Source organism: Bubalus kerabau, chromosome 13, assembly GCF_029407905.1.
Source record: "Bubalus kerabau isolate K-KA32 ecotype Philippines breed swamp buffalo chromosome 13, PCC_UOA_SB_1v2, whole genome shotgun sequence".
Lineage (NCBI taxonomy): Eukaryota > Metazoa > Chordata > Mammalia > Artiodactyla > Bovidae > Bubalus > Bubalus kerabau.
Window position 1 is genome coordinate 79,805,941 of NC_073636.1, and position 21,593 is coordinate 79,827,533.

Genomic DNA, 21,593 nt, shown 5'->3' on the forward strand with positions numbered 1-21,593 from the left:
GGAGCAATTACACTAGAGTGCAACCAGCTGCTCGATCAGACCTTGTGAAATAAAGTGAAGTTGGCTCTAGGTATGGTGGTTTATATGGTTGTGTTAGCCAACTGCTCTCATTTAATTTTCACAGCGACACGGGGAGAAAGGTATGACTGTGGCCCCGCCTAAGTGATGAACAAACTGAGGCTCTGGGAAGCTGAGTAACGTACCTGGCACCTGACAGAGAGGCAGAGGCCCCCCGGGTCAGAGCCCAGCCTCTTCCCGAGGCTGGAGGCAGGCTCAGCAAAGGGCAGGAGAGGCTGGGCTGGAGGGCGGGGTGCCGTCTAGTGCGAAGGAGGCGGGATGCTGAGCCGGTGGAAACAGTGGATGTCTCCAATGCCACCCTGGGGTGACTGGGTCACACAAGCTTTCGACCAGACGGTCTTGTTCCACCTCCGGAGCCTGAAATCCTCGGAGGCCCTGGCAGCCGGGCAGCGCCCTCGTGGGACCAGTGATTCCCTCAGGCAGAGACGCCCTGGGCAGATGCCTCCAGAATATGTGTGGTCAGAACCCAACCTGGGGTCTTCTCTGCCCTTGGGCATCCTGTCGTACTATAAGGATGCCTGAGACAGGTTGGAACTGCCTGGCGTTGGAAGAAATTCAATCTCACAATAAAAGATAAGCACATTAGAACAAGATGTAGTTAGTTGTATTATTCGTCCCTGGCCAGAAAGCTTGGCCAAGATTAGAAAAAGATAGCATCCCATGTGGGTTGGGGGTGGGGGAGCCAGCCCTCTCCACACGGCTCCGAGGAGCGCCAGGGTTACCATCGAAGCTTCCCGGCACTTCACCTGTGGCCCCCACCCACTTTCCCCAATGGCAGTAACCCAAGAAATAGACTCACACAAAGATGTGTGTGCAAAGATGTGTTGGAGCATTTCTATTTGGAGAAGATTAATGTCTAAGGAGAGGTGGCTAGTTAGAAATGTGTTGGAGTATCCCTGTACAGACTGCCAGGCACTCATAAAATTGATGCAGAGCTTTATGTGTTGCTATGGAAAGATGGTCCAGATATACAGTTGGGTAGAAAATACAGGTTACAAAATCACATACATAGTATCATCTCAGTTTTGCAAAAAACCGAACCATCTGTCTACATGCAGATTATATATGTATGAGGAATGTAGTTATGACTGTATTGATGTATATAGGTATAAATATGAGTGCACATATATATATGAAAGTAATCATCGTTACCTGCGTGTGTGATAGGATTATGGGTGAATCCTGTGCTTAAAATTTTTTTAAAGGGAAAGCAATACTTGAATAACACAAATGGGAAATCTTTCAAGGCAAAGGACCAGGCTCCAAGGCCTGTGAGCATGGAGGGGCGTGTGCTGGCCGAGAGCCCAGGCCATCTTGGGCCTGGGGTGACTCCTAGTCAGACAAGTTTCATCTCTGGGGCTCTGGAAGGGGCGGCCGGCTCTCTGAACCTTGGTGTTGGCATCTGAAGAAGCGCATCCAACAATCCCTGCCTCATACAGAGGTGCTGTGAGTATGAAGCCGGGTGATATCTGTAAAGTGCCCGGCGCATAGTAAACACACAGTAAATCCTAATTAGATATCAATACATAGTCACCAGGGCTTCCCTGGTGGCTCACACGGTAAAGAATCCACCTGCAGTGCAGGAGACCTGGGTTCCATCCCTGGGTCAGGAAGATCCCCTGGAGGAGGGCCCAGCAACCCACTCCAGTATTCTTGCCTGGAGAATCCCAGGGACAGAGGAGCCTGGTGGGCCGCAGTTCATGGGGTCGCAGAGAGTCGGACACAACTCAGCGACTAACACAAACGCATGCATGCAGAGTTGGTATAGAATGATGCAACAATCTCCTTCCTTCCTTCTCCCTATCTTCTCTCAAAATACACACATACACATGCATAGTCCTGTATCTAGAAGCATGGACTTGTTTTCTGAAACTCCAGAGGGTGGGATCCATAGGTGAAGTCACAGGGAGACCAATTATAACTCTGAATTAAGAAGAATTTTCCAGCTCTCCAAAGGGAGCCCCATCCCTGGAGGTATTCGAGCAGGTTCTGGGTGAACAGTTGGCAGAGGTGTGGTGGATGACAGATGATTCGGTTGACCCAGGCCACTGGGAGCCCCTTTCGGTCCCCCTTTTCTGTCCCTGCTGGCTCAGTGGTAAAGAATCAGCCTTCTAATGCAGGAGACCTGGGTTCAATCCCTGGGTTGGGAAGATCCCCTGGAGGAGGAAATGGCAACCCACTTCAGTATTCTTGCCTGGAGAATCCCATGGACAGAGAAGCCTGGTGGGCTACAGTCCATGGGGTAACAAAGAGTCAGACATGACGAAGTGATGAAGATTTGTGGAGACCCACCCTCCTCATTAGTTTTACTTACCATCTGTGTCTGCTTTTGCTCTAAAATAACAGAGCTTAGTTGCAACAGACACATCAAAGACTAAATGATGTACCCTCAGGCCCTTTACAGAAAGTACTTGCTGACTTCTTGGTCTACAAAGGAAAGGATACAGTGTTTTGTTTTTAAATTCTAGGGGGAAACTATTTTCCTGGAGCCTAAGGTCTGTTGGTTCAAGAGGAATCCTTAAGGAACTAAACAGAGACTCTGAGATGCAATGAAAAAGATCGATTGAAAAAAAATACCTTTCTTATTAGGAGGAGTCATTGTAACTGATGGCTGAAGTCTCTTAAACTCTCTCCTGGCCAGAGTTTTAGAGAGCCCTGGGTGCATAGTAGGTGAATCTCCTAGGTGGTGTCCAAAATGTCTTCCTCCTCAAAGTCTGTATTTCTGAAAGCTGGGTCATTATTTCTCCCAATTCTATGAGACCCTGGGAATAAAGTGCTCCAAGACCTTGACTAAAATCCTCCCCGTCTGCTTAGGGCTAAAGGTCTATTTCTTTGCTGTTTTGTGCTCAGTCATATCTGACTCTTTGCAACCCAACCCCTGGACTGTAGCCCATCAAGCTCCTCTCTTTATGGGATTTTTCCATGGCAAGAATACTGCAGTGGGTTGCCATGCCCTCCTCCAGGGGATCTTCCTGACCCAGAGGTCGAACCGGCACGGCCCGCATTGCAGGCAGGTTCTTTACCGCTGAGCCATCTGGGAAGCCCCATTTCCTTGCTTAGGCTCACATAAACTGTGAGCCCCTCGGCATGCCGGGGAAACTGCCCTCTGGTTGCAATAAGTTGAATCTGCCCAGCTGCAGTGGCGCGTGTTAAAAGACATCCCCCTTCCCGAAAATCCAATTTGGTTTCTCAAAATCTTTGCTGCAAATATTGAGCTGGAGGAGAAAATTAAATTTGCTCAGGTTCACACGCGGTTTTCTGTCATTCGAAGAAAATGGGACTTTCTCCCCTGAGCTTGCGCCCCTTTCCTTTGGTCATTCTGGTGGACTTGCCCGAAGAAAACGATAATTTGCTCTACTCAAAGCATGATATAAATGACCCTCGTTTACTAGTAAATTGATGCAGGTGGAACTAATTTAAACCTAAAGGCTAAGCTGAAACCGCAGACTTCTGTTCTCAGATCTGGCGGCTCTAGAGGAAGACTTCAGAGGTCGGGGGCACCGTCTTCTGTTTTTAAAGCTGTCCTTTGGGTGAGTAGGCACAGTCTTTTTTGATGATCTTTCTCCTCGTCTTTCAAACAAGGACACTAAACTCAGACTCTGAGTTACTCGGTCCCCCTCACAGGGCCCCCGGGGCCCTAAACAGTGGACCTGCCCACCTCTCCAGCCCTAGATGTGTGCTCAGTCACGTCCGACTCCTTGTGACCCCCATGGACTGTAGCCCACCAGGCTCCTCTGTCCATAGGCTCTTCTAGACAAGAGTACTGGAGTGGGGTTGCCATTTCCTTCTCCAAGGGATCTTCCCACCCCAGGGACTGAGCCCCCGTCTCTTGCGTCGCCTGCTTTGGCCGGAAGATTCTTCACCACTAGCGCCCGCAGCTCCAGCGAGGTGTAGCAACTCGCCTGAGGTCACTCAGCAGGTCGGTGGAGAAGCTGGGATTTGAACACAAGTCCAGCCCGTGCTGATTCCACTTTGTCACATCTTGAAACACTGTTAGAGCTGAGACCCAGGGCGGGGCCACTCACTCTCCGATTCCTTTCTGCTGCCTGCCTGCCTGGGAGAGGGTGAGCGGGTCTGGACCTGAAATAGTGGGGAGAAGTGGATGCCTCTGCTTAGGGAATAGAGGAACAGTCCTCCCTACCTGCTTCTTTCCTCCACATAAACATTCATTGAGGACCTTCCTGCCCATACACAGCTCTGCTGGGCGCTGTGGATACAGCGAAAGCACACAGGCTCATTACTTGTCCTCCTGGAGCTCATGGTCTACGTGTTTAGTCACTCAGTCATGTCCAGGTCTCTGAGGCCCCACGGACTGTAGCTCGCCAGACTCCTCTGTCCTTGGGATTCTCCAGGAAAGAATACTGGAGAAGGCTGCCATTTCCTTCTCCAGGGGATCTTCCCGACCCAGGGGTCCAACGCGGGTCGCCTGCATTGGCAGGCGGATTGTTTACCACTGAGCCACCAGGGAAGCCCTAGTGGTCTGGTAGGGGTGATAAGTGAAGTGAAAGCCGCTCAGTCTTGTCCGACTCTTTGCGACCCCGTGGACGATACAGTCCATGGAACTCTCCAGGCCAGAAGGCTGGAGTGGGTAGCCGATCCCTTCTCCAGGGCTCAAACCCAGGTCTCCCGCATTGTGGGCAGATTCTTTACCATTGAGCCACCAGGGAAGCCTCAAAACACTGGAGTGGGTAGCTTATCCCTCCTGCAGCGGATCTTCCCAACCCAGGAATCGAACCGGAGTCTCCTGCATGGCAGGCGGATCCTTTACCAGCTGAGCTATGAGGGAAGGGGTGATAAACCCTCAGCCAAGCCGGCAGGTCAGAGCTGTGCTGATGTCGGATGGTGGCTGGTGCAATGGGGACAAGCCGGGCAGGGAAGGAGGGTTGTGAGTCAGGAGAAGGACATGCCGTTAAAATGGGGTGCTCAGGAATGGTCTCGATGAGAAAGGGATCTTTGAGTGGGACGGAAGGGGTCATGGGGCAAGTGGCGTACATCTGGAGGAAGCGGGAGCAGGGAGAGGAGGCCTGTGCTCAGAGCCCGGGGCTGGTGAGTTGGGGGCAGTGGGGGAGGGGGCTCGGGGTGAGCCGTGCGGCGGGCACAAGTCACGGCAGGTCCCTGCAGCTCAGAGGAAGGTTGTTGACTTTATTCTGAGCAAAGTGGAGCCACAGGAGGGCCTGAGCTGGGAGGAGCAGGACCCGTCTGGCTGCTGGGTGGTCAAGGGGGAGGTGGTAAGAGGTGCTGGTGTCGGGGTTCCGGGGCCGCCGTGCAGGTGGGCGGAGGAGGCCGGGTTCCTGAGCTCCCAGGAGGGAGGCGGGTCCGGTCTGGGCCTGGTGCTTGACTGGCGATGGGGGAGGCCCAGGTACCCGAGACACAGGGCCCCGTCATTTCTGCAACCAGATTTCCAGACTCCCATCCCATCACTGCCTGAGGGACAACCCAAGCGATCTTTCTTAGAGGAGGATCCAGCTGTCTTGTTTGGTCCCCCAGAAGCAGAGCTTATGACAGGGGTTTGGTATTGGCCGTGGGGGAAGGGAAAGAGGACACGGAAGGGTCTGCTGTGGGGGCAGGTGCCTCGTGGGCACCCGGGGCTCCGTCCAGCTGGGAGCCTCATGGGCACCCGGGGCTCCGTCTGGCTGGGAGCTCCATCCGGCTGGGAGCCTCATGGGCACCCGGGGCTCTGTCCAGCTGGGAGCTTTGTGGCACGGGGAGCCTGGCGTCTCTCCAGCTGTCTGAGGGCTGCAGCCTGGTTGGGGAGGGGCACTGCCCCTGGGCCCGTGGGGCTGGTTCTGCTCCCTGGCAGGAGGGCTGGCCACACCAGCAACAGCGCCCAAGTAGCCTCACAGGAGTTTGCAACGAGCAGCCTCATCCAGATGGGGTGAGTGGCCCCAGGTGGGGCTGGGGCCCCAACCTCCCCCGCTCCCCGCAGCCTCTCTGCAGCCTCCTCCGAATCTTTCAGTGGCTCCCTGCCGCCTCCCGGATGAAGTCCAGACTCCTGAGCACGGCCGACAGACTCTTCAGGGGGGCTTGGTCCTACGGCCTCTGCAAGGCTCTGCAAACGTCTTGGGCTTTGCTGGCCACCTAAGGCCTTCACTCTGCTGGGGCCGCATGCAGGCAGTTGTAGGTAAAGAAAAGAACAAGCGAGCCTCTGTTCCAGAATTATGTTTAGGGAAACAAGCAGTGCCCACGCTGGGCCCTGGGGGCTGGAGTTTGCTGACCCTAATAGGACAGATGGGAACCGAGTGAGTAGAAGTGTGGGTCTTATGAGAAGGTTGCTAATAATAATTATAAATACCATCAAACAAAAGAGCTTTTACACGTGCTTCTGGGGGGTAGGGTCCACCTGAACTCTACACAACACAGACACATCAGATCCAATTGCATTTCCTGGATATTGTGTTTTCCTTCTGAAAATCTCAAAGCGGCATTTAGACTAGAGGAAATTTAATTAAAAGCAGAGATCTATGCTTATACAGCTAACTGTCTGCTTTAGCCCACAGTTAATTGAAGTCATTGGAGAATCGTTTGAAAGTGGATTTTCTTCTCTTCCAGCCGGGCCCATGACCCGGTACTTGTCATTGTAATCAAGTCTTGTGGTTCCGTGGCTTCAGAGACCATCTGGAGTAGCTGAGTGGATATTTAATTCCATTTGTCATTTGGGGATAGCTTTCTTGATTCGCTGAGATCAGCTTTTCTGTCACCAAAGCAAGGGTAATTGTCTTTAATCAAAGGTCTCACTGAAAAATGTTTAGGCTGCCATGCAAAAGGCAGCTTTGCTTTTTTATCAGGATCCCAAATGTGGATAAAAATTCTTGTGTTTTTTTTTTTCCTTCCCTTTATTACCTACTTCAAAATAATATTCCATTCTCTAGAATAGGTTTTGTACTTGGACAGATCTGGGTCTAAACTCAAATTTAGATATTTGGGTGCCTTGAGAGAATCTCGGAGTTTTAAGCTCCTTACTTGCAGAATGGAAACACTGGTGTCCTCGCTTTACTAAATTATTCCACTTTCCACCCCAAAACAGAGATAATCACGGACATTCATGGAGCATCTCTACATGCCAGGTGCTTTGTTGAACACATTGCCATCACTGTTTTATTAAATCATTCCAGTGACCTCAGGAGGCTGGAATTATTGTATCTCCACTTTAAAGATGGAGAAACTGAGGCACAGAAAGGTGAAGCGTCCTGTTAAAGGCAGTGAGTATCACAGCAGGACCTGAGGACGCTGCGATGGGGTGAAGTGACTAGAGAGACGTGTAGGGACCACAACCTGGATGGTCCTTGGCCTTTGGTAGAAACTCAAAGAGAAGTGAAAGTTAGTTGCTAGTTGTGTCTGAGTCTTTGGGACCCCATGAACTGTAGCCCACCAGGCTCCTCTGTCCATAGAATTCTCCAGGCAAGAATACTGGAGTGGGTAAGCCATTCCCTTCTCCAGGGGATCTCCTGCATTTCGGGCAGATTCTTAACTGTCTGAGCCACCAGGGAAGCCCAGCGTACAGAGTTGCTTATTGAGTGAATTGCAGGAAAAGTTGGCCCTTCTCTTGAATTGGTTCCCTTCTATATGGTGAACTTTTGGCTTATCAACCAACTGATCTCTTTAATGTGCCTGGCATAGTGAAACTGGTCTGGGGTGTCTCATGCTTACGAGGTGCCCCTAAACCTTGGAAATCTCTATAAGGTCATGAGGGGCACAGAGAGAAGGAAAATAGGGAGCAAGCTGCTCTAGACTTCATGGGAAAAGCAAAGGTATTCTTGAGGGTCCCATGGTGTATAAGTTAGGATATTTGCTGTTGTTCAGTCGCTCAGTTGTGTCTGACTGTTTGCAACCCCATGGACTGCAGCGCGCCAGGCTTCCCTGTCCTTCACAATCTCCAGAGCTTGCTCAAACTCATGTCCATTGAGTTGGTGATGCCGTCCAACCATCTCATCCTCTGTCGTCCCCTTTTCTTCCTGTCTTCAATCTTTTCCAGCATCAGGGTCTTTTCTAAAGGGCTGGCTCTTCGCATTAAGTGGCCAGAGAATTACAGCTTCAACCTCAGCATCAGTCCTTCCAATGAACATTCAGGACTGATTTCCTTTAGGATCGACTGGTTTGATCTTGCAGTCCAAGGGTCTCTCAAGAGTCTTCTCCAACACCACAGTTCAAAAGCATCAAATCTTTGGCACTCAGCATTCTTTATGGTCCAACTCTCATATCCATACATGACTACCGGAGAAACCATAGCTTTGACTAGATGGACCTTTGTTGGTAAAGTAATGTCGCTGCTTTTTAACATGCTTTGTAGGTATGTCATAGCTTTTCTTCCAAGGAGTAAGCGTCTTTTAGTTTCATGACTGCAGTCACCATATGCAGTGATTTTGGAGCCCAAGAAAATAAAGTCTGTCACTGTTTCCATTGTTTCCCCATCTATTTGCTATGAAGTGATGGGACTGGATGCCATGACCTTAGTTTTTTGAATGTTGAGTCTTAAGCCAACTTTTTCAGTCTCCTCTTTCATCTTCATCCAGAAGCTCTTTAGTTCCTCTTCGCTTTCTGCCATGAGGGTGGTGTCATCTGCATATCTGAGGTTATTGATAGTTCTCCTGGCAATTTTGATTCCACCTTGTGCTTCTTCCAGCCCAGCGTTTCTCATGATGTACTCTGCACAGAAGTTAAATGAGCAGGGCGACAATATACAGCCTTGACGTACTCCTTTCCCAATTTGGAACCAGTCTGCTGTTCCATGTCTGGCTCTAACTATTGCTTCTTGACCTGCATACAGATTTCTCAGGAGGCAGGTAAGGTGGTCTGGTATTCCCATCTCTTTAAGAATTTTCCACAGTTTGTTGTGAGACACACAGTCAAAGGCTTTAGTGTAGTCGGTGAAGCAGAAGTAGATGTTTTTCTGGAACTCTCTTGTCTTTTTGATGACCCAGTGGATGTTGGCAATTTGATCTCTCAGTCCTCTACTTTTTCTAAATCCAGCTTGAACATCTGGAAGTTCTCGGTTCATGTACTGTTGAAGGCTGAAATAACAGGTTAAGGAACTCACAGTGTCAGTATATATAGGAATCTGGAGGTGGGGTCACTCCATAAGAGGCTTGGTGGCTGGACTTTTCTCTTCCACCACCCTGAATCTGTTGACTTTCCATCCTTAAGCTTGACCTTTGTCACAAAGTAGCTGCCACAACCCCAGTATTTCATCTTTATAGAATCTCAGTTGAGCGACTAACACAGGCAAGGAACACATCTGCCACACAGAGCCATGGGGATAAGTGGGTAAGAAGCAGGCCATGTGCCTTCCTTTCACATCAGCCTAAAATGAGGGGCCTTAGCTCACCTGGATTAGAGACCCCAGTGGGCAGATGGTAAAGTATCTGCCTGCAATGTGGGAGATCCAGGTTTGGTCCCTGGGTCAGGAAGATATCCTGGAGAAGGAAATGACAACCTACTCCAGTACTCTTGCCTGGAGAATCCCATGGACAAAGGATCCTGGTGGGCTAGAGTCCATGGGGTCGCAAAGAGTCAGACACGACTGAGTGACTAACACACACACACGTGCACACACACACACACACACACACACACACACACGGAATGAAACTGAAGTCCCAGCCCATAGCAGAGTCATCTGGGCTGGGCATGACTTCAGCTATCTGTGCCTCAGGATCTCATCTGTAATAATGAGGATGGTTTTAGTACCTGCCTCATACTATGAGGATTCTGTGAAGATTAAGGGAGTTAATTTGGTTAAGAAGCCGAGAACTCTGCTTAGCATGAAACACAAACTATGTGAGTATTATCGCCTCTGTTTCTTGGGACCAGGCAGATACCTAAGGCGGGCAACTGTCTTGGTTTGTCCAGGACTGACTGGGTGCCTCGGACACGGGACTTTCAGTTGTAAGACCAGAACCATCTGGGGCAAACCAAGGGGAGCTGATCACTCGGGAGGGAACAAGTGAGGTGGGCTGGGAGGGAGGAGGCAAACCGGAGAGCTTGCACCTCGGCCACCTCACCCTGCCAGGCAGTTGCCACTTTCCTACCATGGGGTCAGAACTTATTTTTCCAGAAAAGCCAGATAGCTGGATTTTTTATTTTAGATATCTGAATGTTTACGTATTTTAAACATTAAAAAAAAAAACCAACCACACTGCTGGACCCTTGGGCTGCCATTTTACATCTTACTCCTCTCTTTTCAGCCTCTATCCCTTACAGGCAGGATGTTTTTTGGTTCTGAAACATGTATATTTATCTCCTGCCTTCCCAGAGAGGCTCCTTAACTCATTCTTATTTGCTTCTGCAGGACGCACAAGACAGAAATTGAAGAAGAAAAACATTCCGTAGTCTGGGTGGCTGCATCGACAGAAAGATTTCCCTGGTAAATGTCTTCCCCACCACTCACGTGTGAAGGCTGCATGATGAGAAGTTAGCCGTGGGTGTGAGCGCCGTGGCTGCATGATGAGAAGTTAGCCGTGGGTGTGAGCGCCGTGGCTGCATGATGAGAAGTTAGCCGTGGGTGTGAGCGCCGTGGCTGCATGATGAGAAGTTAGCCATGGGTGTGAGCACCGCGGGTGACTCTGTCACCGTCACGGTGGTTTGGGGGAAGAAGAGTCGTTCATCTTAGGTCACGTGGCAGGCGGGGTCATTGACTTCCTCTGCTCCCTCATGGCTGTGCCATCTGCGGACCTTTTTTCTTTTTTAACTGAAGTATAGTTGATTTACAATGTAATTTTAGATTCAGGTGTTCAGCATAGTGACTCAGTACTTGTCGATTATTCTCCATTGTAGGTTATTACAAGATCAGGGGTATAATTTCCTGTATGTGTGTATGTATGTGTTAGTCGCTTAGCTGTGTCTGACTCTGCAACCCCATGGACTCTAGCCCACCAGGCTCCTCTGTCCATGGGATTCTCCAGGCAAGAGTACTGGAGTGGGTTGCCATTTCCTTCTCGAGGGGATCTTCCTCATCTAGGGATCGAATCTGGGACTCCTGCATTGCAGGCAGATTCTTTACTGTCTGAGCTACCAGGGAAGCCCATAATTCCCTGCGCTATTGGTAAATCCTGGTTGTTCATCTGTTTTATGTATAATAGTCTGTATCTGTTACTCTCACACTCTTAATTTGTCCCTCTCCCTCCCCTTTGGTAACCACAAATTTTTTTTTTTTATGTCTGTGAGTCTGTCTCTCTTTTGCATATATATATTCCTTTGGGTTATTTTTTAGATTTCACATATAAGTGATATACAGTATTTGTCTTCCTCTGACTTATTTCACTAAGCATAATACTCACTCGGCCCATCCACATTGCTGCAAATGGCAGAATTTCATTCTTTTTTTATAGCTCATGTTCTATTACGTGTGTGTGTATATATATACACACACCACATCTTCTTTATCCAGTTGTTGCTGATGAGGGGCACTTAGGTTGCTTCCATGCCTTGGCCATTGTGAATGGTGCTACTTGGAACGTTGGCATGCATGTATCTTTTTGAATTAGTGTTTTCATTTTTTTTTCCAGATACATATGCAGGAGTGGAATGGATCTTACATTTTTTGCAGCAAATGTGTACTGATCCAATCAGTGGCCTTCACTGATGGAACTCGGAAGCTTCTGGAAGTGGGAAGAGCTGCACCATTGTTGGTGGGCATTAGGTCCACCGTGGTGAAGGTTCAGGGACCCATGGATGACATTTCATGAATGCTTATGAAAAAGGCACCTGCCTGCCCCAGCATTCTTCCCAGGTCTCTCAGGTCCCAGGCACCCACACGGAAGTTCTCACCTTCCCCCATCTCTGAGAACTTTCATGTGGGTGAACACTTGTCCCAGTTCAGTCTCAAAGGGCAGGCATCAGGGATGCTACTGAGGACTCTCGATTCCTCAGAATGTTTGTATCTGAAATAGGATCGCTGGTAAATGCCTCATTAGAACCCAGTGGAATGCATCCCGGGGAGAGGGGCACTTCAGGCAGCCTGACCATCTGGCCCTCTAACCCTGGATCCTCCCTGGTTAGGTGATACGCCCTAGAAGAAGTCATTTGCTTTGGTTCTCTTGCTCTCTGGAGTCTTCATGTCACACCTGTCTTCTCCAAGTGAAGGAGAACTCCTTAAGTACACTCTTCCTCAAATTTCACTTCTTTGCACACAACCTTCCTGAGTTTTGCCATATTTATGTATGATTCAGGCTACTAGTAACTTAATATTTTTGTTTACATAAACTCACATGAGTTTACTTAAAGGGAAACTTACATAAATAGGAAGCCAAGATCATGTTCTAAAAATAGGATTTATAGGAAATAGAGCTACAATGGAAGTAATGTCATTATATACCAGCTAGATTCAGCCGCCTAAGAAGGTTCTTAACCTGACACCTGCCCCTTTTTTGTCGGAGGGGAAATGACAGGTGTCAGAGGACTCTCAGAGACATCGTAGCACCGTCCTGAGCCTTTATCCTACAGGACGACAGATCAGGAGCCGCTCCCTCTCTGACTCAATGCTTTTTAATATGGTGCTCCTTCTTCCCCACCATCCAAAGTCATAAAGGTTCTACATTTTGGAGAATACCATCCCAGCAGATACTGTACCTTCAACCCAGCTCCTCTTAGCCAGGAGGGCCTCTTCAAGGGGGAGTCCCTAGACTGAGTCTTCCCTAAATCAAGAATTTCGGGTCCTGGGCAGATATCAGTGCTGGGGTCGTTGTCACACTGGGTAGATTCTCTTGATGGACACTGGCTTTAGGGCTGAATGAGAATCTGCAGAGAGGAGCCCAGAAATGAGCTGATATCATAGTCTTTGCAAGAGGTTCTTATGACTGAGGAAGTCTGTGAACCTCCACCTCAGCTTCTTAGCAGCGGCAGAGAGACTTTGAGATGGGGCGTGCTCTTCCCAGCCCCTACGGGCATCCTCCACAGACACAAAATCAGCTTGGTATGCAGATTATTTATTGGTACATTTTAAGTATGTGTTAAATGCCAGGCGTTGTGCCAGCCCTAGGAGGATCCTGCAAAGCAGAGATGACAAAGGATGGAACCATTCTTTAATGGATGCAGAGCTCAGACTTGGCTTTTGAGATGACTCTATTCTCTAAGGCAGTTTTTAACATCATGGTGCCATGTTCGCCATTAACCTTTTCACGGGCAACCGAGGGTGTCCTGATTCTGGCAATGGCAGTCTAGCTTGTCTTGGGCCAGTCTTCCTGTTGAGGATGAATGGGAAACCTAGATAAAAAAAAAAAAAAATCCCTTTGAAGGTTTTAGAAAGATGCTAAGGGTTTGAGGGGCCAAGATCCCAGGAAAAAAGAGAAGCTCCCAGGTTTGAGTCTAGTATTTCAAACAATTTTCCTTTTGCGGCATTTGCTGATTTGGAAGCAGGGGCTGATGGGCTGAGCCGTACTCTTGGCAGATTTATAGAGCTAGGGCAACAAACACTGGCATTCAGGGCCTGCCAAGAAAGAGGGGACCTGGGGAACAGCCTCAGCTTTCAGCTGGAGCCCTGGAGAGCTGCTCCCTAGGAGTAAGGACGAGCTGAGATCCTCAGAAAGACTGAAGCTCAGCAGTGAGTCATCTCAGTCCCTGATTGGATTAAGTTGATCTTAACCTGGTTGTCTGCCAGAAGCAAAGGTAAATCTTTGGAAAGAGGTCGGAACATTTACATTTGCTCTTCCTTGCATCCCGCTGCCCTGGATCTCACTGCAGCCACAGCTCCCAGAGCTAGCTTTATGCAGGTATCACTCAAGAACACTGCGTCAACCCCTGCATATCCCTTAACTTCCCAGACCAGGGGTTCTCTGGTGCCTCTGCCTGTGGGAACCTGCCTTTCATACACATGCAGCCTGGAAGTAAAAGGGAGTTATCCACTTACAGAGCAACTCTTGATCAATGGGAGATGTGAGTTGTAGAGTAAGTGCATCTCCCTTCCATTCTTCAGGAAGAAAATTCTGAGTTATATTTATATTTTTTAGGAGGTCTTGGCAGGATCAATCACCAGTAGCTTAAGGTAACAACCAACTCAAGGAGGTGCCCATAAATTGCTTTTTTCTTTTTCCCTGTTTTATTCTACTCAGAATCCCATGCCTGTGCATTTGGATTACCACCCTAAATGAACTGTCTATGTACAGGTCAAGGTCTGAGCTTCTACTTTCTGGAGAATCCACTCTAAGAAAATATGATGTAGAGGTTAAAATCCTCTACATTTTCCACCTACAATGTCTAGCATACAACAACAAGTAAGCAGAAAGACAAAAAGATTAAAAAAAAAATAAGAGAAGATACAGCCAACAGAAATAGAACCATAGAAAATTCAGATATTAGTGTTGTCTGAAAATATACTGTTAGGTAAAAATATTACTAGAGGTAAAGAAGGATATTCCATAAGGATAAAAATTACACTCTCTAAGAAATATATGGCAATTCTAAATTTGTTTGTGTATGATACCATAGTCTTAAAATTGACAAGCTCAGCTGATAAAGAATCCACCTCCAATGCAGGAGACCCTGGTTCGATTCCTGGTTTGGGAAGATCCCCTGGAGAAAGGATAGGCTACCTACTCCAGTATTCTTGGGCTTCCATGGTGGCTCAGCTGGTAAAGAATCCACCTGCAATGAGGGAGACCTGGATTCGATCCCTGGGTTGGGACGATCCCTTGGAGAACGGAATGGCTACCCATTGCAGTATTCTGGCCTGGAGAATTCCATGGACTGTATAGTCCATGGGGTCCCAAAGAGCTGGACACGACTGATCGACTTTCACTCTCACTTTCAAAAGGCGATATAGACAAATCTAAATCTTATTAAGTGATTTTTAATATGCTTCTATCAGTAACTGGTAGGAAAAAAACAATCAGAACAGCTAAGGATTTAGAAGATTTAATCAACATTATTAATAAGTTGACCTAATTGGCATATATAGAACGTTGCACCCTAGAACTACAGAGTACACGTTTTTGTCAAGAGCTCATGGAACATTTAACAAAATAGACTACACATTAGGCCATAAGGCAAGTCTCTACAAATTTCAAAGGGCTGAAATCACATAGAATATATTTTATGATTATAGTAGAATTAAGCTAGAAATTAATTCAAATATAACTAGAAAACTCCCACGTGTTTGGAATAAATAACTGATATGTTAAAGAAGAAATTATAGTGGATCACTTTTCAGTCTTTTGGCTAAGATCAAGTGTAGAAATTACAGGGGAGATTAGAAAATATTTTCAATTCAATAATGAAAAGATTAAGTATCAAAACTTGTATAGAGTTTTACTCAAATCAAGATGAAGTAACAGAGGCTAGATTTACCTTTCTTTTTTAAATTATTCAAAAATTAGGGGAAAAAGAAGCAATGTATATGATCATATATAGCAGGGATAACAGTTATCTCCGAGAGAAGGGAGTCAATCTGTAAACTGATGATGGGCACACTTTTCTACATGTGCATTATGCTTCAATAAAAAGCTAAAAACGTTCATGTTGATGTATGGCAGAGGCCAGCACGGCACTGTAAAGCGATTATCCTCCAAAAAAAAGCTAAAAATGTCAAACAGGGATGATAAGTATTTGGGAAGGTCATTTCATTTAACAAAAAAATTGTTGTTGTTTAGTTGCTAAGTCATGTCTGACTCTTTTGCGACCCAAGGTTCTGTAGCCCGCCAGGCTCCTCTGTTGTTTGGGATTTCACAGCAAGAACACTGGAGTAGGTTGCCATTTCCTTCCCCAGAGGATCTTCCCAACCCAGGGATCGAACCTGCATCTCCTGCATTGGCAGGCACGTTCTTTACCCCTGAGCCACCAGGGAACCCCAACAAAAAATTTACTAGGTGCTTTTTATGTACCAAGCATTGTGCTAGAGAAACTGAACAATATATTAGCCAAAGTCCCTCCCGGGCCCAACACACATACTCTGTGTGTGCATGTTTTATGGCAAATAAAGAATGACGATTTATTCATGATTGGCAGAGAGTAGAGTGCTATGGGAGCCTGCAGCAGGGGAAACTAGCATTTCTCCAGACAACGGGTTCTCTGCTGAGCACTGAAGGATGGCTGGGATTTAAGCCAGTGAAGAAAGGGAGAGAAGTGTTGCAAGTAGAGGAAACAGCAAAAGCAAAGACCTCAGAGAGGGGAGAGAACTTCGTGCATCTGAGGAACCCAAAGTTCATTGTGAGATAGTGACAGAAAGCTACAAAGAAGTGTTAGTGGCGAAGCCACACAGGTTCCTCCAAGCCACGCCGAGGAGCCTGGACTTTATTCTGAGGACAATAGGGAACTCTGGCAGGATGTTCATGAGTGAGGGGACTGGATTCTAGGGCTGTATTTGCTTCTGGATGGCAACAGTGGAGGGTTTCCCAGTGGCTCGGAGGTAAAGAATCTACTTGCAGTGCAGGAGACACAGGAGACGTGGGTTGGGAAGATGCCCTGGAGCAATCCACTCTAGTCTTCTTGCCTGGAGAATCCCATGGACAGAGGAGCCTGGCGGGTTATAGTCCATAGGGTCGCAAAGAGTCAGGCATGACTGAAGCGACTTAGTATACACGGCAAGGGTGGAGGTATGATCAGTGAGAGGGATGCTACGGTCAGGCAGAGGTGATACAGGGAAAAGATGGATGACAGAGAGTGGATTTTGAAGAAGAGTTAGGAGGGGGAATGGATGGGACCAGGTGCTAAGTGGGCTTGGCAGGTGGTGGGGTTGATAAATGACCTCTAGGTAGTCTCGTCATTTTCAACCAGCGCTGGTGGCGGGGAGCAGGTGATGGGGATGCACGAACAGAGAGAGACTCTCAAACTTCATCCCGCTCTCACCGCACAGCTGCACCCGTTATCTCAGCACCGCAGTTCTGACGCTCCAGGCTCATCCACATCCACCCTTCTGTTTACAGCCAAGCCCCGGGGAGGCTGCTGGGGAAGAGCAGAGCCTGGCTCTAGAGAAGCATCCTGACAAAATAATTAGTGTCAGCGAGAGGGCGGTGAGTGGCAGATAAAACTTAGATAATCTGAGTCCCGCATTTAAACTGGGGAGCAAAGTCAATGCCTCCCTGGCTCATCAGGGGGTCCTTGAATCATTTTCTGACCTGGACCCTTCTCCTGGACTGGGACCCGATCAGTACATGTGCTGGATGATCTGGGGTCACGAGGAAGCCAATGGTCTGATACTTGGCAGGTGGCTCGCCTCGCAGAGCCCCCTGGTGATTGTGACCGTGATGACCATCTGCTGTTTGGACAGCCCTCCTTCCCTCTTCCCCTGGAAACAGCATCTTGATTTCCTTCTGGGAAACTTCCTCTCCCCCACTCCCAGTCCGTTCGGTTCTGTTGGATCTGACCTTACTCCCAGCTGCAGATGGGAATTGGTGGCCCCCTGCTTAGCCACTCCTGCAGAGAGAGAGGTCTTTCCATAAAAGCTCTGCGAGGCTTGGATTGGTGTCTTCAGATAACATGTCCATCCACACCCCCGTCGCTCTGGGAGGGAGGCCAGGGCACTCTGATTGGGAGAACCTGGGTTACGTGCCACCTTCCTGATGAAGGGGAGGGTTGGATCACAGTTGGTTTTTTTTTTTAATTTATTTTTTTTTCAATTGCAGGATAATTACTTTACAGAATTTTGTTGTTTTCTGCCAAGATCAACATGAATCAACCGTATAGGTGTACACATGTCCCCTCCCTCTGGAATCTTCCTCCCACCTCCCTTCCCATCCCACCCCTTTAGGTTGATACAAACTCTGAGTTCCCTGAGCCATACAGCAAATTCCCATTGGCTATCTATTTTACATATGGTAATGTAAGTTTCCATGTTACTCTCTCCATACATCTCACCCTCTCCTCCCCTCTCCATAGCTCTGTCCTCTATGTCTGTTTAAAAGCCCTGATCTTGGACACTAGCTGTGTAAAATGGGCAGATGACTTAGACTTTCTGAGCCTCCATTTTCCTCGTCTGTATAAGGGATGCAATAGCAGATCTCTAGCGGGATTACTGGGGGATTAAGTGAGTTATTCTTTCAGAACTTTTCTGTAGACTATGGCAGCCCCTTGTATTTGTTATTCTCGTACTCTGGACGCTTTGCTACCCCCTCCTTTATTATTAAAGCCCCAGAGGGCTCTGTTCCTGCCAACCGGATGCTTTGCTGTCAAAGGGGTTAAGAGTGGCGCCTGGGACGCGAACAGCCAGCGGTGTCACCCAGGACCCGTCACAAGCACTGTGCCCCCGACCCGTCCTGTCACCCGGCCCCTCTGCCTCCGGCTCCCAGGGACAGGCTCTCTGGCTATGCGCACCTCACCGGTGAGAACACTGAGCTCAGAGCGGGGCGGGACGTGCAAGAGGACCCTCAGCTGACACGGGGCAGCGCTGGGGCTTGAGCCCAGGTCTGCTGGATTCTGAAGCCTCTGCTCTGTGCTCTGTGACAGTCCTTTGTGCTGAAGGTCAGGGGTCCCATCATGGCAGGAAGTGCCTGGGGGCAAAGGTCTTGATCAGCATCGGGTGGGGACCTTTCCTGATCCACTGGCACAATTGAAATAGGTCCCTTCTTGCTTTTCCTGTTCACCAGCTTCTCCAGGGTCTTGCAGAAGACTTGGGCTGTGACAGGGGAAAATATGAGAGATGGGAGAGTCCTCACAGCCTTATAGCATAAGCACTCAGCACGGACGGTTCGGCAAGCCAGTGTTCATGAGACGCCATTCATTCACGTGTTCACTCACATGTGGGAGTCGTGTTTTGGGGTCTGTAGGGACACCAAAGGGACTACAGTTCACACTCCTCGCTGACGCAGCCATCTGGTGAACCCCCTTCCCTGCCTCTGAGAAAGCACAGGGCTCTGGGAGGACCTGGCCCACTCCCGTTCAGGTGGTTGGGTAGGAGGGTTGAGCGCCACGTCCTTTGGCCGCAGTTAGCTGTTCAGAGGAGGGTCAGCCCTGGGTCTTGGGGGGCACTTTCTTCCCTCCAGGCTTGTAAAAGTGATTGGCTGTGGGCCTGGGGATGCTCAGGGCTGTCCTGCCATCCCATGGGGACCCCCTGCACGGGTCAGCAGAGCACGGCACAGCTGTGAGACGGAGCATCCAGAAGAGATTTCTCAGCTCACTGGATGAAGTCGGGCACGTCTCTGGGCTTCTCGATTACAAGACGCATTTAAAATAATCAGCCCACTTTAAGTGTGGCTTCTTATATACACTTGACCACTTGATCTTCGTGATCTCATTCCAAAACCCAGAGGAACATCTTTCTACTTTATTGTAATACTTGTGTGGACATATAGGTATTTGTGTCCAGTTTATGTTTAAGAGATTTTTTTGATATCCACGGGGACCTGGGTTTTAGCTCTGGCTTTGCCTCTAAGTCATAGCATGAGCCAGGGCCAAATTCACCTCCTCTGCAGGCCTCAGTCTTCCCATCTGTAATATGGATACACTGGGCCCACTGCCCTCTCAAATCCCTTCCACTCTTACTTTCTATGAATTTAAGATTGGTATGTGCGTGATGAGACAGAAGTAAACGCTGGTGTGGCATCGCTGGGCTCAGAGTTCTGTTTGCTGAAGCAGACAGGAGCCTGATGGAGACCTGATTGGTTGGGGAAATAGGGATTTATCTGTAGGAGGCCATGGCAGCCCAGACATAGGCTTGCTGCCTCCTGCAGACGTGTAAAGCATCGCTAATGATTAAGCCTGCCTGCAAAGCTCCCCGCACAGATGGCTGTGGGGCTGCACACTGAGCTTCGGGAAGGAGATGTGAAACCTGAGAGCAGCTGGCATCCGATCAGCCTCCGATACAGGCCTGGGCTGTAAAGCTTTTAACACAGACCTTGAATGTCCACAACCTGCAGGATCAGAGGCCAAGATCCCCAACTAAGGGATGCTCCAGCTCTCAGATTCCAGACTATGCCAATGGTGGATATGACAATTAGCCCACAGAGACGGTGGCTTTTTTTCTTGCTTCAGCAGTGAGACTCATCCTCCTGGGCTGAGATAACCATTTACACTACTGATAGGTTGCAGTTGCGAAGGAGAAAAGCATAATTGTTAGGGTGTATTAGGATCTGGGGAAGGTGATGGCGCCCCACTCCAGTACTCTTGCCTGGAAAATCCCATGGACGGAGGAGCCCGGTAGGCTGCGGTCCATGGGGTTGCTCAGAGTCGGACAGGACTGAGCGACTTCACTTTCACTTTTCACCTTCATGCATTGGAGACGGAAATGGCAACCTGCTCCAGTATTCTTGCCTGGAGAATCCCAGGGATGGGGGAGCCTGGTGGGCTGCCGTCTACTTAGCAGCAGCAGCAGCAGCAGCATTAGGATCTGGGTAGCAAAAAAGCCTTCTAACTGGAGCTAAAAGGATGAGGAGATTTGCTCTTTTTTATATGGACACAAATGTAAAGAAATAGAAAACATTTTGTAATTTTTATTTTTTTTCAATTATTTTGTAAAATCTTGTTCTTTTGTACTGGGGTGTAGTTGATAACCAACAATGCTGTGACAGGTTCAGGCGCACAGGGAAGGCTCTCAGCCACACACACGTGTCCATTCTCCCCCAACTCCCCTCCCATCCAGGCTGCCACATAACTCTGAGCAGTTCCCTGTGCTGTACAGTGGGTCCTTGTTGGTTATCCAATTTAAATACAGCAGTGTGTACATGTCCATCCCAAACTCCCTAACTATCCCGTCCCTCCGTCCTTCCCCCTGGCATCCATAATCTCATCCTCTAAGTCTGTGAGTCTCTTTCTGTTTTGTGAGTAATTTCATTTATATCACTTGTTTTCAGATTCCACATCGAAGGGATGTCATTTGATATTTCTCCTCCTCTGTCTGACTTATTTCACTCAGCATGACACTCTCTGGGTCCATCCATGTTGCTGCAAATGGCATTATTTCAGAGAATATTTGCTCTTTTAACAAGAGGTCTGGAGAGCAGAAGTTAAAGGATGCCTCGTGTGGTGAGAGGGCCCTTTCCGAGTTGACCTTTTGGCCCCCGGTTTGTTGTCTCAGATTCACAGTGTGGCGGCTGAAGCTTCAGACGGGTGTCATTTCTCTCCAGGGAGGAAGCAGGGTTGAGCAAGAGGCTCTGTCTTTTGCAGCCGAGGTCTTCTGATCTGAGAAGACCCACCTGCTCATTCGGGGCTTGCCTGATGGCTCAGCTGATAAAGAATCTGCCTGCAAAGCAGGAGACCCCAGAGACTTGGGTTCAATCCCTGTGTCAGGAAGATCCCCTGCAGAAGGGAATGGCAACCCACTCCAGTATTCTTGCCTGGAGAATCCCATGGACAGAGGAGCCTAGTGGGCTACAGTCTTTGGGGTCACAAAGAGTCAGACACGACTGAATGACTAACACCTGCTCCTTCAACTCACTGGCCAGGATGAGGGCACCCCCAACCTGGGTCTGCAGAGGAGCTTTGGGAAAGCCCTAGTGCCAGGAGACAAGGAAAAAAGGAGCTGACCAGGGGTGGGTGGCCAGCCACTGGTGGTAGGGTGAGAACTCAAGCCCCTGTCTGCTCCTCCACGGGGGGCTGAGTCCTAGCAGACAGCCCAGCCCCCAGTCCTGCCTTGGTTCCCCACTTACTATGTGCCC

General features: G+C 48.7%; 1 long non-coding RNA gene across 4 annotated transcripts; it reads left to right on the forward strand.

The window, feature by feature from the left end:
* Window positions 1–2,688: 2,688 nt before the first annotated feature.
* LOC129625138 (uncharacterized) lies at window positions 2,689–20,956 on the forward strand. 4 transcript variants are annotated; one of them, XR_008701272.1, is made up of 5 exons: window positions 2,689–3,608; window positions 10,364–10,438; window positions 11,580–11,702; window positions 16,929–17,015; window positions 17,628–18,147. It is a non-coding gene; the product is annotated as an uncharacterized LOC129625138 (long non-coding RNA). The 4 variants fall into 4 exon arrangements; XR_008701274.1 differs by lacking the exons at window positions 16,929–17,015; window positions 17,628–18,147 and adding exons at window positions 14,019–14,053; window positions 15,692–15,960 and having other exon boundaries at window positions 2,690–3,608; XR_008701275.1 differs by lacking the exons at window positions 16,929–17,015; window positions 17,628–18,147 and adding an exon at window positions 20,790–20,956 and having other exon boundaries at window positions 2,692–3,608.
* The last annotated feature ends 637 nt before the right edge of the window (window positions 20,957–21,593 follow it).